The sequence below is a fragment of the Delphinapterus leucas genome, chromosome 2 (genome assembly GCF_059928025.1).
Source record: "Delphinapterus leucas isolate spDelLeu-1000000601 "Yukka" chromosome 2, BTC_Dleu_Yukka2, whole genome shotgun sequence".
NCBI classification, from domain to species: domain Eukaryota; kingdom Metazoa; phylum Chordata; class Mammalia; order Artiodactyla; family Monodontidae; genus Delphinapterus; species Delphinapterus leucas.
Genome location: NC_143130.1, coordinates 141,359,873 through 141,369,024, shown reverse-complemented (window position 1 = coordinate 141,369,024; position 9,152 = coordinate 141,359,873). Strand labels below are relative to the sequence as shown.

Genomic DNA, 9,152 nt, shown 5'->3' with positions numbered 1-9,152 from the left:
CAAAAGAAAACCCAAGCATCCATTGACAGGAGAATGGACAAATTATTATTACTTATACAGTAGAATATTATACAGCAGTAAAAACAAAGGAGCTACAGCTACATGCATGCATGTATTAACATTAGGGAATCTCACAAACAATGCTGAGAAAACCAAAACTACAAACAAGTTACAGAAAATATGCAGAGCATGGTCCATTTATATAAAGTTCTAAACATGCAAAACTAAATACAGAATGAATATATATGATCAAACTGTAAAGAAAAGCAAGGAAATGATAATCACCATATTCAGGGTGAGTGAATCTCTGATGTTAGGCGGAACCACAGTAGGGGTAAGAGAAATGCACACAGGTAGTTTCAACAGCATTGGTTATGCTCCATCTCATATGTTAATAAGTAGAATTCAAAATATAGGACTTGAAGGAGTAGAGGAAGGAGAAGCAATGAGAATGGAAACAATTTAGTAACTGTTTTATTATTACTCTTTATAAAGTACATATACTATATATTTTCTATGTATGAAATATTTCATTAAAAAAAGAGTAGTGCACAAAAATATAGTCACAACCACAGCTGCCATTAATCCAGTCAACAATCTGCATGGAAACACTGAACCATTCCTAGCTGACCTTGATTTCACCAAATATTACTACTTATAGCTACTTTGATTCCATTTGTAATAATTCATGTTAATTATAATAATTCATTTTAAAGTATATTTAATACTAAAACATGTTACATTCATATTGTTCGTTCTACTGTTTTAGTAGACTCCCTCCTGGTTTCCATGCAAAGTCAATAACTAATTTAAGATGAGAAAATTTAGTAAAATCAGATTTATCAGCAAAGAACCCTTTGAAGATTACACATCTAAACAGCAGGCCTAAGTACTGATCAGTGGTTAAAAAGCTGATCTACTAAAGCAGCAAAAACAAAGTGATGGATGAAATCAGTTAAGTGGTCAATGAAGCCTCAGCCAAAGCCCTGATAAACTGGAATTTTTTCCTACGATAATGCTGCAAATTTCTATTTCTTTATTAGCATGAAACATACTGAGCTCTCTGGGGCTAGTAATAAGGCTAACAGCCTAGATGGAGAAACCAAATTCAATTCCTCTCTCCATTCAATGGTAGTTGGGTAAGCATCCTGTTAAGGTTGAAGAAGGAAAACTCTCCCCCTTGGCATGGTCTCCTAGTGACTACAGACTCTAAATTAAATATACACCACCCCAGTCTTCTCCCCTGTACCATTTCCCCCTTTGTCCCTGTACCACATAAGACATAATGGTTTAGTAGAAAGGACAAAGATTTTAGAAACAGATACATTTGGGTTTGAATCCCTCCTTGGACAATTACTAACATTATGATTTAGAAAGTTTTTTTATTTTTCAAACTTCAGGATTTTTTTCTGTAAAAGGGAGATAATAATACCTCATACTATTTTTTAGAAGATTAAATAAAAAATATACAAGTAAAGCCTATGGCACAGAAGAGACATTTGATAAAGCATAGTGTCCCTGTCCAAACTACATGTTCTCTCTCTCTCTTTTTTAAACATCTTTATCAGAGTATAATTGCTTTACAATGGTGTGTTAGTTTCTGCTTTAAAACAAAGTGAATCAGGTATACATATACATATATCCCCATATCTCCTCCCTCTTGTGTCTCCCTCCCAATCCCACCCCTCTAGGTGGTCACAAAGCACCAAGCTGATCTCCCTGTACATATTCTCTTTGACACTATTAATACAAAGTATGCTTTCATAAGGAATAGGCTTTTCATAGCCCAAATTTCCAAAGTCCTTTACCTTTTACTAATTAGTATGTACTTCTCCTTTCCAACTCTGTGACCTTCATCTACTCCCACATCTATTCCAACAATAATGTTGCCCTCTCTCTTCCCCCTTTCATTATACCCCAATTATGAAGATCCGAGTGAAGGTTTCATTTTTGTTTTTTTTAATTAGACAAATTAGAGTACTGCTTGTTAATCTTTTATCACAGGGTAACAGAGTATCCCAATACCTACATGTTAAATGTGGGAAAAATTTACATACATACATATACAACATATATAATACATTTATATATTCACAAACATATATGTGCAGATCTACACTTCATAAATCCTATGCACACCCTAGTATATTTTATTTCAAAAGTTAAATTGCGGGCTTCCCTGGTGGAGCAGTGGTTGAGAGTCCGCCTGCCGATACAGGGGACATGGGTTCATGCCCTGGTCCGGGAAGATCCCACATGCCGTGAAGCAGCTAGGCCCGTGAGCCAGGGCCGCTGAGCCTGTGCATCCGGAGCCTGTGCTCCTTAACGGGAGAGGCCACAACAGTGAGAGGCCCACGTACGGCAAAAAAAAAAAAAGTTAAATTGCTACATTATTTCCACTCTCATTACCTTATCTTCCTCTTATTCTTCATATTCTGTGTTTTAACTCCCACTCCTATGAACTGACCCTTTCTCTGTCCTTGTCCTCCTCAACATCTTCCACTCTCTCTACATCTGGAGACAGCCTCCAGCTGTGAAATGGTCTTAGCCTATGGCTTCCATAAAAATGCCTATAATTTGGACCATACTCCTAACTGCTTTGACACATGATTCCCCAAATTTCTCTTCTTCCACCTGCTTCCTAATTTACTAGTTTTCTTTTCGGCTTACTTCCTCTTCTCCAATTCTTGACTCCATCTCTGAAATGGATTCATTCACCACCACCTTCATTCACTACCTCTGTTCTACTAAACCCTATAACGCTATCCTTTGCCCTTTTACCCTTCTTTCTGTTTGGGTGGCCCTTTGTGCTCGACTGTCTCACTTGCACTATAAATTTAATATTTTTGTAACTGAACTCATCTTCCTTTACAAACCTACCCCTCTGTGTCTCTTACTTCTCTTAATAGTTTCAATGTACTCTTAAGGTCATTTTGGAATCCTCTTTCCCCTGCATACCAGTGAGAAATCTACATCACAGTATCTCTCTACAAATATCTATTTACCTCTCACATCATCTTCATTGCCAATATTATTACCTTATTTCAGCTCCTTATTACCTCTTTCTGGACTACTGCTAATAGTCTCTTAACTGAGCTCCCTATTTCCAGTATGGTCTCTCCATTCCAACCTATTCATGGTTACCAAATTACTCTTCCTAGGGAAAAGCTCTGCATCGCTCTCACACAAGCAGACGTTCATAGGCTCCCTGCTGTGTGTAGAATGAAGTCAAAATTCCTTAGCCTACCATTCAAGGACTACTGCCCTTGATTCCAACCTACCTTTCCAAACACATTTCCCATTAATCATCTCCACATACCCTGAACTTAAGTCAAAGTCAACCATGAGGTTTTCAGTTATACCCTATGAAAGCCTCATCACTACTCACTCCATACCTTTGTTTAGGCTGTTTCATTATCTTGGAATGACCTCATCATTGCCTGTCTTCCAAAGCCATGGTTCAAATGTCAACCCCTCAATTCTGAACAGAAACATGAGAAGCTTCCCTATGCAACACAGAAATGTTATATATACTGTAACAATAAAATAAAATAAAATAAATAACTAAGTTTAAAAGCAAGAAAACTCTCAAGTGCCAGAAATTATAGAGGAACGCAAAGTCAGAGCATGAGCAGAGGCCGAAGTTCAGGGAAGTGATGGGTACCAGTGATTCGACACCCATACAGGGACAGAAGACAGGCTGCAGCCCTGTCAGAGGTGGGAAGCTAGAACTAGGCTTGGCTCCCTGCATATAACCTGGAGCTACAAAATGCTGTCCATCCCATTTGTAAAACAACTTGTAGGAAAATTTTGTTCACTGGCCTGGGACAGTCACAAGAAAGTCTAGGGGCATTGGTAGAAAAGAAAACATAAGAAATCATAATACCCAAGCCTACTCCCCCACCAGGAAATTAAGAATAGCAATTGTTCCAGATTCAGTGAAGCCAATAGGACCTTGGCAGAAGCAAACATGAATCTGTACATCAGCATGCCTTCACAATCCAAGGCTCATGGGAAAGCAACTCCCACTAAAAAGGGTTCATAGTTAAAAAAAGAAGAAGAAGAAGAAGAAATGAACCTCACTTATAAAACGAGTCAGAAGACACAAACAACCGATGGCAGGACTAACACTCAGACCCATATATAAGAGACTCTGAAAGAAACATTAAAAGAAGTATATTTCATGTCAAAAGAGATGAAGAAAGAAATAGATGCCACAAGGCAAGAAAAATACAAAAAAAAACAGACATTTTCTTTAAAAAAAATCCAACAGCAATATTTGGAACAAAAACATCAATGGACAGGTTAAGCAGTTGATTATCCACAGACAGCGAGAAAATGAGTAAATTGGAAGACACGTGTGGAAAACACAAAGAATTTAGCAGGGCTTAAACAGATGGAAAATGTGAAAGAAGCACTAAAGGAGATACTGCAGCAAGGTGGGAATTAAATCCCAATGGGAAGAACAGGATACAAGGAGCAAAGATGAGCCAAAAACACTATCACCACCACCACAAAATGGTATCGAAAGAAGGGGAAGTCTAAGGTTAAAACATTCTAAAGTCTTTGTTTTGTTCAAAAGGAAGAAAGATGTTACCTTTAGACCTCTGAAAAATAACATTTGTTAATTCCAGGTGGCAGAATTATATCTCTTTATTAGATTATTCTCTGTACTTCTCTATGTTTAAAATATTTAACAACATTTTTAGATGCCACTTCCTCTGGATTGCCCAGGTAGAATTATTTCTTCCTCCTCTGACTTTGCACGTACTTTACCTCTCTGGTAAGTATCATGGCTGTTTATAAATGTTATATATTCCCTGTTAGATAAGTTTCTTGATAGCAAGATAAATATCTACTCATTAAACAGCCATTGCTTAAAAAAAATCCTAATTTTTAAGTAGAGGGTATAGAATTTTTTAAACTAAATCAACTCTTGTTAAGTTAAGGATCTAAAGAATGGCCATGAAAATAGATGTCAAGTAAAAAATACAGGGGCTTCCCTGGTGGCACAGTGGTTGAGAGTCCGCCTGCCAATGCGGGGGACACAGGTTTGTGCCCCGGTCCGGGAAGATCCCACATGCCGCGGAGCGGCTGGGTCCGTGAGCCATGGCCGCTGAGCCTGCGCGTCCAGAGCCTGTGCTCCGCTACGGGAGAGGCCACAACAGTGAGAGGCCCGTGTACTGCAAAAAAAAAAAAAAATATATATATATATATATATACAGGACATGAAAAGAGTTATCACCACAAATTATGAGCTATGGAGGAAGATGGCAGGGGACTGAATGGAAGACAGGCTGTGTACATCAGTCACTGAGGAAGACAGGAAGATTTCCTGGAAATTAGAAGATGTCTACAATAATGAAAGATGGGCATAATGTATAAATATGTAGAGTGTAAAATGACATTATTTAAAATAAAAATATTCGTATTTTCGTAAATAGGTATATTTGAAAATTGTTTTGAGATTTTATCATGCTCTGTCTCATAAGCTGAACTCTCAATGTGTTAACCAATTTTATACTCAAAGATATATACTATAATGGAGTATAGCTATAAATGCAAAGAAAAACCAGAAATTCAAACAGAAGTAGACACACCCAAAGCTAGATATTCTGTAAGATATTTATTTTTCCATTCAAAGCACCTTCTCAAAAGCTCTATTTCACACACTGGAATCTGAATCATGTCGATAACTTAGATAAATCTCTAAAGCAAACAATAACAAGCAGAGACAAAGTCAAGTGGATAAAATAACTGATGTTTTTCCTTAATTATGGAAAATTCTATTTTCCAGCAAGTAAAAACAGGTTCATAAAATATCTACTCAAGGGACCAGTGACTATAAGCAGTAAAATCTGAAAAAGCTCCAAGAGTTCTGGTTTAATGCATAACAATTTCAAGTTTTTAAGAAGCATTTTTAATACTTAAGCCCACAGAAAACTTGTACTCCCTTCCAAAAGCAAAACCACAGCATCACTTTGGGAAAAAAAAAATCTATGCCCATTATCATAAGTAATGTGCTAATGCAATCAATTTTTACCAAAAATGAAGTTCTTCTGGAATAGAATGCCTTAATAGACTAATCAGTCAGTGGGTTAAATACCATTTGGACCAAAAACTTCATGTGTAAAGAAAATATTTTCCTCTTATTTAAAAAATTATAGCCTTATTTTCAGTATCCTGATTTGTTTCCAGACTACATTTTTTAGCAATGCGTTATGCCTTTGCACATGCTGGTATATTTTAAATAAAAACACATTTTAATCAGTTACATATGACATTTTGAAAATAAGTTTTTAAAGTTTAATTTTACAGAACCTGCTTTAATCCACTGTAAAACTTCTTCATAGTTAAACACCTAGATTTCTTATTTCATTACTTTAAAAGATTAAAGAAAGAAAAAAGCCCTATTGTTTTCTTGAATTCTACCTTTTGGGAGAAAAATTATTTTTATCTGTCATTCCAAAGTTCATAAAACAAGCCAGATAATATGCTTATCTCTAGGATCATGCTTTGAGGTGGACCTGCCTCAATGAGTCAGCAAAAGTAAAAAAGAAGCAAAATACAGGGATTTACCTGAAGGTCCAGTGGTTAGGACTCCACGCTTCCACTGCAGGGAGCATGGGTTCTATCCCTGGTCAGGGAACTAAGATCCCACATGTCATGCAGTACTGCCAAAAAAAAAAAAAAAAAAAAAAGCAAAATACAAACTAAGATTATTCATGATTTTTTGTTCCTAATTGGGCCTCCATTTGTAAAAACTAATGTTTTACGGAACTAAAGGTAGGATAATTTTATTTGAAATGATATAAAATAAATACCAAGGGGATCCAACCCCATCCTTTAAAGATACACTTAAAATAAATCCTACATGTGGTTACTGAAAATAAATTCTAAATGTTTTGTAAAATACATGAGAGGAATAGTGGGTAAAGAAAGCATAGACAGTACAGTAAGGGAAGTAACACAGAATCCTAAAACTGGAAGGGGACATTAGAAATCATCTTATCTCACTGCTCATTAACAAATAAAGCTCACCAACCATGCCAAGACACAGCCCTGCCCACCAGCAGGTGGGCGCTAGCTGCAGGACCTCCCAGGGCCCTGCAGACATGCACCTGAGGACCTGGCTAGCAAAGCCCTAGTACCCCCAAGGCACCACAGCCAGCTGTGCAAGGACATGGCCACACCCACCAGCAACTGGCAGCCTCCACACAAAGAAGGGCCTGGCAGCCAACCAGGCAGGAGGCAGAAGTGCACCCACAGTGTCTACCAGTGCACCCACAGTAGTCAATCCCTCCTTAACAGAAGAACCTGCACACCCTGCATATGGGGGAAGCCCTAAAGCATATAGCTCTGGTAACCAGAGAGTAGTGTGCTGCTGAGCCTCACAGGACATCACCTACAAAAGACCACTTCTCCAAGATCAGGAAACATAACCAACCTACCTAATACATAGAAATAAAAACAGAGAATTAGACAAAATGAGACAACAGAAGAATATGTTCCAAAAGAAGGAACAAGATAAAACCTCAGAAGGGCTTCCCTGGTGGTGCAGTGGTTGAGAGTCCGCCTGCTGATGCAGGGGACACGAGTTTGTGCCCCGGTCCAGGAAGATCCCACGTGCCGCGGAGTGGCTGGGCCCGTGAGCCATGGCTGCTGAGCCTGCGCATCCGGAGCCTGTGCTCCGCAACAGGAGAGCCCACAACAGTGAGAAGCCCACGTACCACAAAAAAAAAAAAAGGAAAAAAAAAACACCTCAGAAGAACTATGTATGCAGAGTGGCGGAAAGTGATCTACCCAATAAAGAGTTCTGGGTAACGATCATAAAGGTACTCAATAAACTGAGGAGAAAAATGGATGAAAACAGTGAGAAGTCTAACAAAGAACTAGAAAATATAAAGAAGGATCAAACAGAGCTGAAGAATATAGTAACTAAAATAAAAAAAGCACAGTAGAAGGAATCAACAGCCAGCAGATTATATAATAAAAAGGAATGGATCAGTGAACTGGAAGAATGAGTAGCAGAAATCACACATGCAGAACAGAAAAAAGAATAAATAACGTGGACACTTTAAGAGAAAACTAGGACTACATCAAGCATACTAATACTGGCACTATATTTAGGAGTCCAAGAAGGAGAAGAGAAAGGAGCAGAGAATTTATTTTAGAAATAATAGCTGAAACTTTCCAACCCTGGGAAAGGAAACAGACATCCAAGTCCAGGAAGCACAGAGAGTCCCAAACAAGTTTAAACCAAAGAGGTCCAAGACACACTGTAATTAAAATGGCAAAAGATAAAGATCAAGAGAGAATATTAAAGCAGCAGCAGAAAAGGAACTATTTACATACAAGGGACCTACCATAAGACTACCAGCTGACGTTTCAGCAAAAACTTATATATATATAAAATATATTTTGCCACTCCCACTCAGAGGGAGTGGCAAAATATATTCTAAGTGATAAAAGGGAAAAAGTCTACAATCAGCAATACTCTAATTGGCAAGGCTATATTCAGATTTTAAGGAAAAATAGAGTTTTACAGACACCAAAAAAGCAAAAGAGCTCAGTGTGTAAACTAGCTTTATAAGAAGTGTTAAAGGGATTCTTCTAAGAAGAAAAAAACACAATTAGAAATATAAAAATTACAAAAGGAGCACACTGAGATCAAGATGTTGGAGTAGGAGGACATGGAACTCACCACCCCTCATGAAGAGATTTCCATGTGAAGCAATTCACACTGAAAACTAACTGAAGACAGGCAGAAAGACCCTTGTACAACCAAAGCTGTAAGAAAGATGTACACAGAATCAGGAAGGAAGGGAAGAGAAGCAATCAGGTTGGGACCTGTGCCCCTACAGCGAGACACAGAGGGTTGACCCATATATTGAGTGCTTCAGCCCTAGGGTCCAACACTGGATAGACGAGTCCACTTAGCTGGGTAGAAATATAGTGGGACTAACAGGAGGGCTGTAAGAAACATAGACTCTATGCAGGAAAAGCGTGAATATGTGCTTACTCTTGAAACAAGGCAGAGAAAGCAAATTGAAACTGCACTGGACTCTGGTCCATTTCCCACAACCAGCCTGGCATGAGTCCCAACCTGAGCCAAGTGCCCGCTCAGGCGCTGCTTGCTTCACAACACAACT

The 9,152-nt window shown here is 38.2% G+C and overlaps 1 protein-coding gene across 4 annotated transcripts in view; it reads right to left on the bottom strand.

Moving 5' to 3' along the window:
* Positions 1–9,152, bottom strand: part of MNAT1 (MNAT1 component of CDK activating kinase) — a 230,940-nt gene that overhangs the window by 25,805 nt on the left and 195,983 nt on the right. Inside the window, exon 8 of one of the 4 annotated variants that reach the window (XR_016392184.1) lies at positions 6,580–6,674. The exons of the other annotated variants lie outside the window; for them this stretch is intronic. The gene's annotated coding sequence lies outside the window, so the exon portion shown is untranslated. The remainder of the gene's footprint in view (positions 1–6,579; positions 6,675–9,152) is intronic. 4 annotated transcript variants of the gene reach the window in all.